The 18,090-nt window shown below is 38.6% G+C and overlaps 1 protein-coding gene across 4 annotated transcripts in view; it reads right to left on the reverse strand.

The window, feature by feature from the left end:
- The window catches only part of PIK3CB (phosphatidylinositol-4,5-bisphosphate 3-kinase catalytic subunit beta), a 133,302-nt gene that overhangs the window by 94,569 nt on the left and 20,643 nt on the right, over positions 1-18,090 (reverse strand). For all 4 annotated transcript variants that reach the window (XM_070433498.1, XM_070433500.1, XM_070433501.1 and 1 more), the window contains exon 2: positions 5,687-5,790. The gene's annotated coding sequence lies outside the window, so the exon portion shown is untranslated. The remainder of the gene's footprint in view (positions 1-5,686; positions 5,791-18,090) is intronic.

The raw sequence follows: 18,090 nt of genomic DNA on the forward strand, positions 1-18,090 counted from the left end.
AAAAATGTCACACGTGCATAAATATTCAATGTGGAATTTTTCATAATACCCAAAAACTAGACATAACCTAAATGTACATTAATAGAATGATCAATATGTTGTATTGAATATTTTATAATATGGAAAATTAACAAAATACAGCTAGACACATCACTACAAATGAACCATACAATGTTAAGAGAAACAAATAATGTGATTTCATTTCTCAAATATAAAAAAAAGTTAAATATTGTTCAGAGATATAAATGTAGGTGATAAAGTTATAAAGAAAAGCAAGGAACTAAACAATTCAGCAAAGTGTATCTTTGGGAGGAGGGAAATATGATAGAGGAAGGCACGTAAGTTAGCTAAGCTGTTACATACATGTTTTATTTTTTACTCTTTAAATTATAAATTTGAGTTTTCATGTGTTCTTCTGTATATATGCTACATTTCACAACTTTATAAAATGGATTAAGAGCAATAATATGTGTAAAGGCCCTAAACAGCACCTGGCATGGAAAATCCATTTGATGGGAATCCATTTCCATTTTCCTCTGCTTATGACCTCAGCGTAGGTGACAATCAAATTCAAGCTCCAGATTTCTACTGTCACCTGCCAGCACTATTCTCACCTCAGAATCCTGACTATCCTCAGGCCCCTACTGCTTCTCCTTATAACAGTGGTTCTCAACCTGTGGGTCGAGACCCCTTTGGGGGTCAAACGACCCTTTCACAGGGGTCGCCTAAGACCATCGGAAAACACATATATAATTACATACTGTTTACAGTAGCAAAATTCCAGTTATGAAGTAGCAATGAAAATAATTTTATGGTTGGGGGTCACCACAACATGAGGAACTTTATTAAAGGGTCGCAGCATTAGGAAGGTTGAGAACCACTGCCTTATAACCTTTACCCCTGCCTTCTCTAAGGGAAGTGACATTAGCAGCAACAGCAAGGAGTTGTGATCCTGCTAAACTCTATTTCTGCCACCCTTGCTGATATCTGGATAGTATGTTCCTGAATGACAGGGACAGGCTTTTTCATCTCTGGGGCTCCACACAGTGCCTGACACAAGTCCTCAGTAACTATTTAAACAGGTAAACAATAGAGCTATATTACTAGTGAAAAATAAGATCAAAGTTTAAAATCAGGCTGGAGCTTACTCATGTTCCCCAGGTCCCTTCATAGTTTTAAAGAAGCCTCTCTTGACTGCTCAGGAACACCAGAAAGACACATCCAAAACTGCTTTAAAATCTTTGTCCATAAAAAAGGTGGATTTGGACTCATGGCTATATGTAATGAATCTCTATTCACAAACAATTCTTAATATTTTGAGTAAAAATCTAGATCCTTTTTCAAAGTAACATAAATGTTTTTCTATTTAAATTTTAAATATTATAAATGTAAACTTAAAATATACTCTGCATTATGCATAAAGCTAGTTAATCCTCCACCTAAATAAAACAACAATACTTAATAACATATGTGACTGTTTAGCATGCTCGTATATTGGAAAACTGTATTGAGATCAACAAGGCAGCCATTTATGTTGTCCTTTATATACTACTTCCTCTGCCATGTGACAGTCAAAAGGCTAAATGAGATGCTTGCAGCAAAGAAAACAATTTTGAAAGGTCATGCTACACAGATAGTCAGAATTTCTTTCACAATATCCTTACTGTGTATGGCAGACTATATGACAATCTGACCACAGTTATTTTCTGAGTAAAGCAAAAAGCATGTTATTTATCAAAGGACCAGAATCAGTAGGCACTCAACAATATAATCTTTATGAACATTTTTTCTAACTGCATAAACATCCAATGCAATTAAAGAAAAAGAACCCTGGGGCAAAGAAAGAACTAGAGGAGGAAGAACTGGTAAAAACTGGAAGGCAAGTATAAACCACTCCGTTTATTCATACTGTTCATATAACATGATAAGAAGCTTCAAGCAAACTTTTTCAAATTAAAACACCACTTACCAAGGGAAAACATAATTATACAATATTGAAGACAATGACTATGATTTACTTCAAATTTTCCAAATCTTAATGACAATTGCAACAAGGTGCAAAGTTTCAAAAACCTCTCAGCAGGGGCTGTAATCCCACCAACATTTTTTCCCTTAATAACTTTTATTGGTCTATTTTCCAACTGAACAAGGAATGTCTTCCCCACCTGTTATATAAATAATGTGTCAATCAACAGGAAGATAAAATTCCTCCAACTACTTTTAAAATTTCCAATCTCAGAGATTAACACGTATATTCTTTGAGAAAGAAAAAAAAAATCATTTAATCCTTTTATCCAATCATGAGCAATCAGTTATTCTATCTAGAAATGAAAACAACCTCTCTCAATATTGCCACTAAGCCTTCCAGTTCTCATATGCTTCTTGACTCTGGTTCTGACTGAGAAAAATAATCTTTGCCTTACTTGCCTATTTCATCGGCAGCGTTCTCCTGAGGCTATTGAAAGTACTTAGTATATTTCAGTATATTTACACTTCATAGCCAAGTTACACAGACATAGTAACCACAAGTTCCTGGAAATGCACTCTTTTTAAGGCCCAGAATTTTAATTCCTGTCAGGATTTCTCACTAATAGAAGACAACTTTCTTAACCAGTTCTAACTTCATAGTAGAGTATGAGGATTTGTGTTACTTCCAAAACTACTAGAAAACAATATATGATAAACATTCTTTTAAGGAAATATACTGAAAACATTCTACTGCCCAAAAGCAAAGATACACTGTAAACCCAATTCAGGCAAAGGCAACCCTGTGTATTACTGCTGGGAATGTAAAATAATGCAACTGATGTGTAAAAGAGTACAGTGGTTTCTCAAAAATTTAAACATAAAATTACCATATGATCCAGTAATTCCACTTCTGGCTACACACCCAAAAGAACAAAGGGACTCAAATAGACATTTATACACCCACATACATGGTAGTATTATTAACAATAGCCAAAAGGTGAAAAGTAACCCTTATGTCCATTGATGGATGAACAGATCAACAAAATGTGGCTTATACACACAATGGAGTATGATCCACTTTTAAAAAGAACATTGTGACACATGCTACAACATGGATGAACCTTGAGGACATTATGCTAAGTGAAATAAACCAGCCACAAAAGGATAAATACTGTATGATTCTATTTACATGAGATATCTAGTATAGGCAAATTCACAGAGATAGAAAGTAGAATATTGGATATCTGGAACTAGAGGTGAGAGAGCAATCTCCATGTCCTTGTTTAATGGGTACAGTTTCAGTTTGGGATGATGAAAAAGTTCTGGAGATAAGAGAGTGGTCACGTTTACACAACATTATGAATGTATTAAATAACAGTGAACTGTACTCTTAAAAATTGTTAAAACGGTCATCATAACTGAATGGCTCAGTTGGCTGGAGTATCATCCCATACACCAAAAGGTTGTGGGTTCAGTCTCAAGTCGAGGCGCACACAGGAGGCAACCAATTTTCTCTCCCAGGATACCAACCCACCACTGATTATAAACCTAGTAGATAACCTCAAGCCCCAGTTTATTTAAAAAGCAGGATACGAACTATAGTTTTCTTTCTCTTTGCCTAAAAATTCCTTGATTCACCCTCTCTTCCATTTGTCTGCTTTCTAAGCAGAAAGGTTGTACTCTTTGGTAAAAGTTAAGCTCTTTGCCCATGTCCTTGATCTCAAAACATCTTACCTCCTCTGGGCAATTAATTGCTCTAATTTTTAAGCTACTCTACATGCTCTAATGCAGTGATGGCAAACCTATGACACGCGTGTCAGAGGTGACACACGAACTCATTTTTTTGGTTGATTTTTCTTTGTTAAATGGCATTTAAATATATAAAATAAATATCAAAAATATAAGTCTTTGTTTTACTATGGTTGCAGATATCAAAAAATTTCTATATGTGACACGGCACCAGAGTTAAGTTAGGGTTTTTCAAAATGCTGACACGCCGAGCTCAAAAGGTTCACCATCACTGCTCTAATGGATCATTCCTTTTTACAAAATATACCAAGTGCTAATGCTAAAAATGTATTTTCCTATGTGGCTAACTCCTCAAAATGACCACTGAATCACATCCTGCACAAATTCCTTGAAACACATTCTGTTTTATTCTTCCAGCTGTATATTTTGTAAAACCATTTACTTAAACTCTTATGATTCATCCTGGTCTACTCAATCTGTTCTCTCAGTTCAATAACCTCTTAATAATTAAATTCAATGGCCCCTTCTAGGGTACTAAAATCCTTAATCTTTCTACAGTATCTCTTCCTTCTGAAGAGCCCCTCCTTAAAACTCTTTATTGTGCTTGAGAAAAAAAACACTGCATGATTATGGTTTCCCTCATGCCTTTCTTATTTTTCCTTTACTGATTCTTTTTAACAACAGCCACCCATTATAACAGGCACTTTCTAAAGTTCAGTGTTTCACCTTTTTTTCCTCTGCTCTCTGCTAAGATACTAGAAATATTATCTACTTTCACAGCTTTAACGCTATGTGAATTACTCCTAATTCTGTATCTTCATGCCCTAATTTATCTTTTCCTAAATTTCAAACTCATATATCCACATGTAAGGAGATAATTCTCAAAGTTCTACCTGTACCCCCAAAATACAAATATGTCTAACAGAATTCATCATGTTACAGTCCTACTCTCTGAACCTCTAATACCAATCTTTCCTCACAGTTTCCTTACTTTTCTTTTTCTGTTCATGGTACCATCATACTTCTAACCACTGTAACTCAAAATCTTGGATTCATTTATATGACTTCTTTCTTCCATATTCCCTGCCAAATCTACCTATGAAATCTACCCTGCAAAATGAATTCACAGATCAATGACTTTCACTCCTACTACTCATTCGGGTGGTCATTATTTCACTTCTTCAGCATTTATCAATGCTATCATTAACCAATTAATTTCATAGCTATTTGTTAAGCTCCTAACTTGCCTGCTAGACTAAAAGCTCAGACTAGCAGGCAAGATAACAACATCAGGCAGGGAATGTCCATCCTTGTTAATAGAATAATGAGGGTGTTAACAGTATAACCACGTTATTTATCACCCAAATCAGTAGACTTGAGAGTAAAAAATGGCATTAAAAATAGCTGTGAAATTACATAGTATTATGTGTCAATTATATTTCAAAGTTGGAAAAAATAGTTGGCCATTAATTGATCTACAAGAGCCTTAAACCAGGATATATATGATCACACTAACTCTAATTTTAGTTAAATGATTGCTGCATCCTAAGTACATACTACATGATGGTTTAGTAAATGAATTAAGAGCTGAAATATTCACTTTATCATCTCCTTATTCTTTACTCCATTGCTAGCTTATTTTAGCCACAAACACTGTCCTGAAATGGGCCCTGCTAGAGCCAGCAATGAATAACCTTTTAACTGCCAAATTCAAAACAGTTTCTTTAGTTTTCAATTAACCTCTCTAAAAATTTTTCAACATTACTAGCCCCTCCTCTCTTTCATGAAGCTCTGTTAACTCTGTGGTAAACTAATCCTAAACTGTCTTAAAACAAGACCTAGTATCCCCCAGCTCCCACCCCAAATAAACTAAAAGATTTAGAATCTAACCAATATTCACAGTTTCCTTTTATATTTTACTTCTGGAAAAATAATGTAAGTAATCAAAGATACAAAATTGAATCCTTACCTGGAAATGGTAGCCCCCATTTCAGTCTTTTAGGAAAACAGATGGCATTACTTATTTTTTTAAAGGAAGTTTTCATGGAAGACTTTATCAGATTAGAAGACACACTACAAAAAACAAGTAAAGATAAAAGGTATTAACATTAAATGTGCTAAATTAAAAATAAACAAAATAAATTTTATTACTTTTATAACATTTAATTACTCTAACTATATTTTTAATATGGGGGAAATATAAAACACACATGAACCACAATATTAAAATTATAGAATGTTAAAACTGGAAGGGGCTTAAGTGGATTTCCTATGCAACTAAATGCTCTCCTCTTTCTTTAAACCTTCCTTCCTATATAATAAAAGGCTAATATGCAAATAGACCAAACAACAGAACGACTGGTTGCTATGATGCGCACTGACCACCAGAGGGCAGATGCTCAATGCAGGAGCTGCCCCCTGGTGGTCAATGCACTCCCACAGGGGGAGCACCGCTCAGCCAGAAGCTGGGCTCACGGCTGGGGAACACAGCAGGGGTGGTGGGAGCCTCTCCTGCCTCCATGGCAGCACTAAGGACTCCTCGGGGGATGTCTGGTTGCCGGCTTACGCCCACTCCCAGCAGGGAATAGGCCTAAACTGGCAGTCGGACATCCTTAGCCCTGCTGCAGAGGTGTGAGGGCTCCCACCAATGCCACTGCACTCGTCAGCCGTGAGCCTGATTCAGGGCTTCTGGCTGAGCGGCACTCCCCCTGTAGGAGCACATCAACCACCAGGCGGCAGCTCCTGCATTGAGCTTCTGCTCCCTGGTGGTCAGAGCACGCCATAGCGACCAGTCGTTCTGATGTTCAGTTGATTTTCATATTAGCCTTTTATTATATAGGATGTGTATTGATTTCAGAGAGGAAGGGAGAATGAGAGAGGATAGAAACATCAACGATGTGAGAGAATCATTGATTGGCCACCTCCTGCATGCCCCCTACTGGGGATTGAGCCTGCAACTTGGGCATGTGCCCTGACCAGAAATTGAACTGTGACCTCCTAGTTCATAGGCTGATGCTCAACCACTGAGTCACACCAGCTGGGCTGCTTTTTCATTCTAATTTTTATTTTTATTGATTTATAGAGCTGACAATGGTTAATAAAATTATATAGGTTTCAAGTGTACAATTCTATAATACATGATCTGTATATTACATTGTGTGTTCACCACACAAAGTTATTACTTTTTGAAAAACAACTGTCACATATGCATATGTGACATTAATCTAAATTACATTTTATTTGGTTGTGTCCCCCGCTCCTTTTTCAGCTTGATAAATTGGTGTGCTATGAAGTCTTCAAAGACTTGAATTTTTTTCCACTCAATTTTTTTTCTGAGTTTTATTCATATTACATTTTCATTGCTCTATAGTATTTTATTATATAAATATGCCACAATGTATTTAACCATTCTGTTGAAAGACATTTGGATGGTTTATAGTTTTTTGCTTTTATCAACATTATTATACAAACAAGAATTTCTTTAGGGCATGCTTTAAACATAGATATGAAATTGGAGGGTTATAAGACATGCAAATTCCCAACTTTACCAAAAATGTCAAAATATCTTCCAATTGTATCACTTTACCAATGTACCAGCAGTGTATGAATCAATAACATATCCTCTCCAAATACTTGGTAAAGTTTGATTTCTTAATTGGTGGCATTATAGAACATATAAAATGGGATAGCACTATGATTTCAGCTATATTTGCTTGATTAGGTTGAAGACCTTTTCGCATGTTTATTAATTATCTATGTTCCTTTCCACATTCGTTTGTTCACAGATCTTGGCCATTATTATTGAGATATCTTTTTCTTATTATTAGGGGACTTTACATATTCAGGATGAGTACTGACTAAATAACTTGCAGAGCCCAAAGTAAAAATAAATTAAAAATTTTAAGACAGTGACAGCATAGCATTAAAATAACATGGGGTTCACTAACCAGTTTGGCTCAGTGGATAGAGCGTCAGCCTGTGGACAGAAAGGTCCCAGGTTCGATTCCGGTCAAGGGCATGTACCTTGGTTTCGGGCACATCCCCAGTAGGAGGTGTGCAGGAGGCAGCTGATCAATGTTTCTCTATCATCGATGTTTCTAACTCTCTATCCCTCTCCCTTCCTCTCTGTAAAAAATCAATAAAATATATTTTAAAAAAATAACATGGGGTTCTGTGTGACTGCACAGATTGCACATCTGTAACACAGCCCTGTTCAGGAACCTAATTCTCTATTATATATAGTATTTTCTTTCCCAAGTTTGTGGTTTCTCTTTTCATTGCATTTATGGTGTCATTAGATGAACATTAATTTTAATGTGATAAAAAATATCATTTTTTTAGTTGACTCTTCTGTCTTGTTGAGAAGATCTTACAGTCTTCATAAAGTTTTATGGCTTTGCCTTTCAATTTGAGCTCTAAACCATGGATGTTTTCTAAGGATCAAGTTCACAGCCTTCTCCTCTCAGCTGTTGTGTCCCATTCTCCACTGATGAAATTTTATAGGACTTTGTAACCTTTATAATAGCATCCTAATCAATATCATTTAATTCATTTCTGGGCAAGCTCACTCAACTTGGATTAGAGTTTGTACAACACACCAAGTTTGGAATTATTTACATTTGTCAGTAGTACTCCAAGTCAGGAATTTTATGAAAGAAGTTCAAGCATTTGGTTAGAACAGTTTACATTTAAAAGAAGGGAGAGAACACTGAAAAATCTTCAAGTTTCATGAAAATTGGTAGGAATCAAAAAAGAGAGCATAACTGTTGCTATTAAGGTTGAAAATCTTTCATATTGTACCTTCAAAAGAAAATTCACCTAGGAAGCAAGTAATTTAATTCTAGTCTTGGTGTCTGTTTTTGAAATAGGATCGATAATTCTCTTTTTAAAGTGAGAGAAAGATTATAAAATAAATTTTAGAATGATGTCAAAACGATATCAAATTGCTCAGATTTCTCAAAAGTAAGGAAATCAGTAAACTCAGTAAGGGAGGCTATGTGTGTGGGGGCAGGGATATGTGGGAACTCTGTACTTCCTGCTTAATTTTGCTGTGAACCTAAAACTGCTCTCTAAAAAACAATGTCCATTTAAAAGGGGAGGAAAAAAAGATTTGACACAATATCAGCTAATACTGAATGTAAGTATATTGCTTACTGTTCTTAGTCCACAAAATTACTCTGATTTCATCACAGAATTCAACAAATAATTTATTCTTAAAGTTCCTGACAATTCTTTAGGTATAAACAATGTTATCAATGACCTTACATATGAAGATCCACTCACACAATTTCATTGTGGGGGGAAAAAAGAAACAATATACTAGATGGAAAAAGTTCTAGACAAACAATAAATATCCAATATAGCCAATTATCATAGGGGAAAATGGGCAATCTCATTAGTACTCCAGAAAATAAATATTAAAATCCCAATAATACCACTTTGTACCCACCAAAATAGGTAAAAATTAAAGAAAATAGCAATACCCAGGCTTGCTGAGGATGTGGAGCAATGGAAATTCATATGCCTATGACACAGGAATTCCACACTGGATATAATATTTTTATATCAGTTTCAGGTATACAGCACAGTGGTTAGAAATTTATATAATTTAGGAAGTAACTGCCCCAGTAAGTCCAGTACCTACCTGGTAACATACTGAGTTATTACAAGACTAGAGGGCCAATGCAGGAATTTGTGCAAAGGTTGGGTCCAACCTGATCGGGCCAAAAAACAGACCACTTCGATACCTTGCTTAAAACCTTCCAAAGGCTTTCCAGTGTAACCAGACCTGATGTGCAACTAGGACCTATAAGGACCCTATATGATTTGGTATCTGTCTACCTATGACCTCATCTTCCACTCTCTTCCTCATTCACTACTCTCTAGCCATACTGGTTTTGCTATCCCGTGGTTACATACTTTGTTCCTATCTTAGGGCTTTTGTACTCACTGTTCTTGCAGTTTGGAATGTTCTGCCCCAGGTCATCCACCACCTTCTAACATTCAAGTCTCAACTCAAAAGTTACCTCTTTTAAGAGAGTTTTGGTGTATCATCACAATTAAGATAGTAACCTGGTACTTTCAACAATATAGATAAATTTTAAAAATTAAATACATTTTAAAGATAAAATAAAAATTTCTTTCAAGATAGTAGCCTGGGTCATTCTTGTGAACAAAAAAAGAGTACTACAGATAGTAATCTCGCAGAGTGACCTAATCATAAATTCCTAACTGGGCAAGTCATGGTGGATAGTCACACGCCAGGCACATAACTTCTTTTTTTAAAAATATGGTTTGTTTGTTTGTTTGTTATTGATTTCAGAGAGAAGGGAGAGGGAGAGACAGAAACATCAGTGATGAGAGAGAATCATTGATTGACTGTCCCCTACACGCCCCCACCAGGGATCAAGCCTACAACCAAGTATGTTGCCCTGACCTGGAATCGAACAGCAACTTCCTGGTTCATTGGTAGTCGCTCAACCACTGAACCACATCGGCCTGGGCCATATAACTTCTTTAGTAAAAAGTTTATCTTTGCTTTAAGCAAGCCTGGCCCATTATTTCTGTGCATCTAGCTCAAAGGGTGGGAAACCTTTTTTCTGCCAAAGGCTATTTGACTATTTATAATATCATTCACTTAATATGATTCACTTAATATAAATTTATGTTGCTTTGAAAAACAGCTTCTAGATTTACTGAATTTCGAGTCCAGCCTGTGGCTGCCTTGGCAGGGCCAGACCAAATGATTTTGCAGGACTTATACAGCCCACCGACCAGACATAACCCACCCCTCATATAGGTTAACACATCTTTGAAATGCCTCTTTTCTGCCCTAACCAGTTTGGCTCAGTGGATAGAGCATTGGCCTGCAGACTCAAGGGTTCCGGTCAAGGGCATGTACCTTGGCTACGGGCACATACCCAGTAGGGAGTGTGCAGGAGGCAGTGGATCGATGTTTAGAAACATTGATGTTCCTAACTCTCTATCCCTCTCCCTTCCTCTCTGTAAAAAATCAATAAAATATATTAAAATGAAATGCCTCTCTTCAGACCCCATAGGAGCCACCCTCAAGAGAGCACATAATCATGTTAACTATCCTGTAATCCAATCTCTACCTTCCTTTCTCCTACTTTCATGTAATCTTCCTTCCTTCCCTCCTTAATTTCAAATGCCTAAAAAAAGCTGCAAGAAGCAGTTTTCTCAGTCTGTTGAGATCTTTCTTACTTCTAGGAGTATCCCCTGTCTGGCTCAAAGAAATTTTTATAAAAATTCTCTACAGGCTTGGAAGTTCTTATGTCGACATTCTCTATCACTATATCACCTTCATAAAACTTATCAGTACTTACAATTCTCATTTATTATTTACATGTTTGTTTTTCCACAGGCAAAAAGAGAAAGTCTTGGTGGATAGCTTTTAATCCACAGACCTTTATCTTTTTCAAAACCTTTTTTATAAGTCTAAAATTATCTATCTCTCTATATAGAAGGCTAAGTGTCCTTCCTTCCCTCCGACAGGTAGCTATGACGCACACTGACCACCAGGGGGCAAACACTCAACAGAGGAATTGCCATGATGCGCACTGACCATCCTATCTAATAATAGACAAACATGGTAATTAACCGTACCTCCAACATGCTTCCCATTGGCTAATCAGGGCGATATGCAAATTAACTGCCAACCAAGATGGCGGCCGGCAGCCAGGCAGCTGAAGCGAACAGGAGGCTTGCTTGCTCCAGTGACGGAGGAAGCCAAGGTTCCCCGCCTGCCGCCACCCAGCTCTGAGCTGCACTCTAAGCAACTATGTTGCAATTATAGAAGCTAAACAATCCCCAGAAACCTGCTTTCAGCCAGCCAGGCCTCAGAGCTGGAGTTGCAACAGTGTTTCAATTATAGAAGCTAAACAAAGCCCAGATACCTGCTTTCAGCAGCCGAGGTCTCAGAGCTGGAGCTGAGCCTCAGAGCTAAAGCCGGCTTTCAGCTCCAGTGACAGCCATAGAAGGTAAATAAATCCCAGAATAAAAAAAAAAGAAAAAGAAAAAAAGGAGAGGTTGGGAGCTTCAGTCACCCGCCAGCCTGAAAAAGGACCTCAGCCCCTCACCCAGACTGGCCAGGCACCCCAGTGGGGACCCCCACCCTGAAGGGGGTGTGACCAGCTGCAAACAGCCATCATCCCCTCATCCAGGCTGGCCAGGCACCCAAGCGGGACCCCCACCCTGATCTGGGACACCCTTCAGGGCAAACCAGCCAGCCCCCACCCGTGCACCAGGCCTCTATCCTATATAGTAACAGAGTAATATGCAAACTGACCCTAACAGCAGAAGGACTGGGAATGACTGGTCACTATGACACACACTGACCACCAGGGGGCAGACGCTCAATGCAGGAGCTGCCCTTGGGTGGTCAGGGTGCTCTCACATGGGAGGAGCTCTGCTCAGCCACAAGCCAGGCTGACAGCTGCCAGTACAGCGGTGGTGGTGGGAGCCTCTCCTGCCTCCTAAGCAGCGCTAAGGATGTCCGACTGCAGTTTAGGCCTGCTTCCTGCTGGCAAGTGGACATCCCCTGAGGGCTGCCGGATGGCCAGAGGGATGTCTGATTGCCATCTTAGCCAGCGGGCCTAAGCCAGCAGGTGGTCATCCCCTGAGGGGTCCCAGACTGCGAGAGGGCACAGGCTGGGCTGAGGAATGCCCCCTTCCCCCCCGAGTGCACAAATTTTTGTGCACCGGGCCTCTAGTCTATAATAAAAGTGTAATATGCTAATTAGACAGGAGGTCCTTCCGGACGTCCTTCTAGACGACCTTCCAGATGAAGCCGCGGCAGTGGGGGCCAAGGCAGAGGCAGCCGCTGTGGCGGCAGGGGCTGAGGCAGCCACCGCAGCAGCGGGGGCCGAGCCCCTTGCACAAATTTCGTGCATCGGGCCTCTAGTTTAAAAATAAACAGCACCACGGACCTAGCACCACGGACCAGGCGCTGACAAACCACAGACCTGGCACTGCCAAACCAACACTCGGCTTCCCCCAAGTGGAACACAGGCCCCGCCACCACCCCGAAGTGACAGCCCACCAAATTGCAGCCAACGCTGCTAAGAACCCATGGCACAAAATGCAGCCCACAGCCCAGCCCAGCCCAGCCCAGAACCGGTGACTGTGGGAGCTGAGTAATGATGTCACATAGTAACACCAGGCTTCCTCTCCCTAAAGACTAGCCTCCTTGGAGTTTCTTCAGCCCAGGAACACAACTTGCTATATAGCCAGGTGCAAACATTTTACATTCAACCAAATATTTGTGAAACATTTTCCCGTGCCTCATCTCATTTGATCCTCACAGAAGTCCTGGAGTAGGTAGATAGGAGACTCGGTAGAATCCTATTTTCTTTTCATTAGCCAGAAAACGGAGATTTAGAAAGTTTAGAAACCTGACCCCACTGAAAAGAAGAAATGGTGGACCTTGAAAATGACTTCAAGTTTTCTCACTGCACAGAATATAGTCAAACACTGATACAGTTAAATATTTTACCCTTTGTTCTCCCTGCATGATCTACAATAATAATCTGCTTTGTGTTGATATTTACTGCTGTGTTGCTGACAATTACCTGAAAGAGAAGTTGGGGTGCTTCACTGGGCTGGAAAAAATTTAGCTAAATCAGAAAGCAGGTCTAATTAAGCAACTTTATCTACATACAGGCAGTCCTTGGGTTACGTCGGACTTGACTTACGTCGTTCCGTGGTTACGTCGCCATCTCCCATTTACAGTATTTATTAAAAAAAAAAAAAAGTTCCATCATTTCCATGTATGTACAAATGTGCTTTATGTTTTTTATTATTTATTTACCACAAATAAAGGTCAGGAATTGTTATCTTTCCTTTAATTTTTTTTACTGTTTCACTTTATTACTGCTGTGTATGTGCTCCATGTGAGTGACGTAGGTGCTTATGTAGGTGGGATCCGACTTATGGCGAAAATCACGTTGTGTCACACCATAGGAACGGATCTCCGATGTAACCTGAGGACTGCCCGTATACAAAAGGCTAAGTTGACTCAGGCATGTGCGATACACATAAAGCTCTTGCTGGCGCCAATCGCACATGTGTGTTTCGATCTGTCACTGTCGATCGTGAATTTGGTTGACACTTCTATTATAGAGAAAGGGTGAATAGCAATATTAAAATATTTCTTCTAATTAATTTTCTTTCAATGTGCACAAATCTGTGCACCGGGACACTGGTTTCAAATAATTCTCATGGAACTGCCTATTCTGGACATTTTATATAAATGGAATCATATAATACATCATCTTTTGTGACTAGTCTCTTTCACTTTGCATAATATTTTCAAGGATCACCCTTGCATAATGTAGCATATATAAAAATTGTATCCATTTTTAAGGCTGAATACTATTCCATTGTATGGATAAACTGCATTTTATTTATCCATTCACAAGTTGATGGGCATTTGTGATGTTTCCACTTTTGGGCTATTATAAATAATGCTGCTTTGAACATTCATCTAAAGTCTTTTTGTATGGACATGTGTTTCAATTCTCTTGGGTATATACCCAGGAGTGGAACTGCTGGGTCATATAGTAACTCTATTTTTAACCTTTTGAGGAACTGATGGACTGCTTTTCCAAAGTGGCTATGCTATTTTACAATCCAACTAGCAATATATGAAAGTTCCAACTCCACATGCAACACTTCTTATTCTCCACCTTTTGGTTATAGTCATGCTAGTGGTATGAACTGGTATCTCATTATCGTTTTGATTTGCATTTCCCTAATGACTAATGATGCTGAGCAATTGATCATATGTTTATTAGCCATTTGTATGTCTTCCTTGGAAAATGTTTAAACATGTTGCCAATTTTTAAGTTGGATTATTTACATTTTTATTATTGACTTGTAAATGTTCTTTATATATATGCCTTATTTGATTTATACTTTACTAATATTTTTTCATTGGCCCTTTATTTGAATGTTAGGGTCTGCATTTACCTATCACTTCACCTTAAGGTTCAGAATAAGATTTTTGTTAGTATTAACTTATAACCATAATCAGCACATGAAAAACATTCTACAAAAATTTGGCATCACTGACAAGTGGTTACTTGAAATCTACATTTTACAGTAAGTAAAATAACTTCATTTACATAGTATGAGGACTTGAAGTCACAGATTACTAATACGTTGTCAATGCTAAAATAGGGTACAGAATTCCCTTTGATATACAAAATGTTGGCTGCCAATTTACCAAATCACAAAAAATCATAAACACAACCTTCTAATCTCTTTATATATAAAAACATTTACATAGTAAAATAGATACCAAAAGTACTTCATATGGGTAGAAATAACACATTTTAGAATCTCATTTCTGAGTACAGGAACTGGAACAAACTTCTCAGTCTGGCATACAAGGCCTGTGTGATCCACCTCTTCCTGCCCATCTTCTGAAACTCCCGCCCACGTTACATTCCAGCGGGCAGTTATGTGTACACCTGTGATTAAGCCCTGGTATCATCTCATACAGGAATATTTCCTTAACTACCTCTCCACTGAAGACTAGTTTGGAAATTTCTATTCAAGTGGTTCTCAAACTTTTTGGTTTCAGGATCCATCTCCACTTTTTTTTGAAAAATATATTTTTTATTTATTTCAGATATGAAGGGAGAGGGGAGAGAAAGATAGAAACATCAATGATGAGAATCACTGATCAGCTGCCTCCTGCATGTCCCTACTAGGGATTGAGCCCGCAAGCCAGGCACATGCCCATGACCAGAATCAAACCTGAGACCCTTCCATCTGTAGGCCAGTGCTCTATCCATTGAGCCAAACCTGCTAGGGCCTGTACACTCTTATAAAATGGTAAACAGAGGGACATGTTCACACACCCTATTAACATAAAAGTATATGTGAATGAACCAGATTTTCCCATGGCCAATTCTTTAGCTAACAGAAATGTATAAAAAAGAATCTTATGATAAATTGATAGCAATGCCAAAAGTAGAATAAAGGATACATTCAGACCTGGCTTAACCACACTAGATTAGACCTTTTCAAAGTTCAGCCCTGAGGCAACAAGGAAAGCAGATCCTAAAAAACATCTTAGACTGTAAACAAACACCCACAGCTCCAGTCTTCTGACTAAATAAAAGTATCCACCTCTGCAACAAGACAATTACACCACTGTTTGAAAAAATGGCAGGACGGGGAAGAGGGAGTGCTGGTGTCAAGGTAGGGAGAATACCAGTGACTGATAACTAGAATCAAACAGGTATTCTCAGCTTATGAGTTTCTTGAATGTTGTCAATTGTATTAGAATATTTTTTTAAAAGGTCCTAGTTTTATTCGCCTTGTTTTTCAAGTCAATACCTCCTTTTATTTCTTTTTTTTAAATATTTTTATTGATTTCAGAGAGGAAGGGAGAGGGGGAGAGAGAGATAGAAACATCAATGATGAGAGAGAATCATTAATTGGTTGCCTCCTACATACCCCCTACTGGGGATGGAGCCTGCAACCCAAGCATGTCCCCTTGACCGGAATCAAACCCGGGACGCTTCAGTCCGCAGGCTGACGCTCTATCCACTGAGCCAAACCAGCCAGGGCAACCTCCTTTTATTTCTATAAATGAACAACACCCTCCCAATCCAATTACATACCAATATAACATTATTGAAAATAGGACACGTTTGTCTCTCTCACTTATACCTAGTCCAGTACCTTGAAGTTCAACCAATAAGTCTCGTTTGTTCATTAACTGGGTATTTATTTACTTTTTAAATATATTTTTATTGATTTCAGAGAGGAAGGGAGAGGGGGAGAGAGAGATAGAAACATCAATGACGAAAGAGAATCACTGATCGGCTGCCTCCTACATGCCCCTCGCTGGGGATCGAGCCTGAAATCCGGGCATGTGCTTTTTTTTTTTTTTTTTAAATATATTTTATTGATTTTTTACAGAGAGGAAGGGAGAGGAATAGAGAGTTAGAAACATCAATGAGAGAAACATCGATCAGCTGCTTTCTGCACACCTCCTACTGGGGATGTGCCCGCAACCAAGGTACATGCCCTTGACCGGAATCAAACCTGGGACCTTTCAGTCCGCAGGCCGGCGCTCCATCCACTAAGCCAAACCGGTTAGGGCTGGGCATGTGCTCTTGACCGGAATCGAACCCTTCAGTCCGCAGGCCGACGCTCTATCCACTGAGCCAAACCAGCAAGGGCTTAACTGGGTATTTAAACAGATACATATGCCAAGGAAAAAGAAATACTTTTGCAACAAGGCCTGGATGGGTAGGAGTGGAATGGCACACTCACCAAGGGGATGAGAAAAGCTCTTGGGACAATTCCCAGGAGTGAAGGGAAAACTGAATGCAGGGCTAAAGGAGCCTGGGGTTCAAGGGCCACTGCAGCTTGCACACCCAGATCTGATAGCACCTTCCCTAGGTCTCCACTCTCAAATGTAAAATGAAGCTCTAAAATGCAGAGGCTCTCTAACATGATTTTCAGGAAGTCTATGTTGCCCAGGAAAGCCCCAAACCCATGGCAGAACAAATCTGACATTCCAAAGGTCTGAATTTAGACAAGTCAGTGCACTAGCATTCCACATCATACTGGCAGAGCATTTAATTACTGTAAGATAATTTACAACAAACGGGTTAATACTGTTAACAGACTTTCTAGATAAGGAAATACTAACAGAAGTAAACTGACAAGTTACTTGACCTCTTATACAAAAAAGCCATGTGAATACTTTAGAAAATGATAATCATTAAAATAATTTCTTAGCTCCTATTATGTTTTATAAAAGACCACTTAAACTTTTAGTGGTTAAAATCACATTTTTCACTGGCAGTACAACTTGTAAATATAGCACCTTACAAAGACATTCACTTTGACGTACCGCAGAACAGGTTCATAGAACCATAATAATGTCATGGTTTATAAAATAGGCTTTTCTTGTGAAACTATTATCCATTAAGTTCACTAAAATGGCTCAGTGGTTGAGCATCAACCCATGAACCAGGAGGTCACCATTGGATTTCTGGTGGGGGCTCAATCCCCAGTGGGGGGCATGAGAGAGGCAGCCTATTGATAATTCTCTTATTATTGATGTTTCTATCTCTCTCCTCCTCTGACTTCCTCTTTCTAAAATCAATGAAAACATTAAATTATTTTTTCACAATATTCCCAATTTTATTTATTTCTCATGTTACCTATTAAAGAAGCCTTCCATGGCCTTTAGATTGTGTTTATTATTCTCACCAACTGTTAAGAACATCTCTACAAAGCTAAATCTGGTCATTAAACGCAACTCCTTAAGAATTCTTAATTTCTGCAATTTTTTCCCCAGGCATTAGGAAGTCCACTTCCTATTTT

This window comes from Myotis yumanensis, unplaced genomic scaffold (assembly GCF_028538775.1).
Source record: "Myotis yumanensis isolate MYYU_CA2020_CCGP unplaced genomic scaffold, mMyoYum1.0.hap1 SCAF_14, whole genome shotgun sequence".
Classification (NCBI taxonomy): domain Eukaryota; kingdom Metazoa; phylum Chordata; class Mammalia; order Chiroptera; family Vespertilionidae; genus Myotis; species Myotis yumanensis.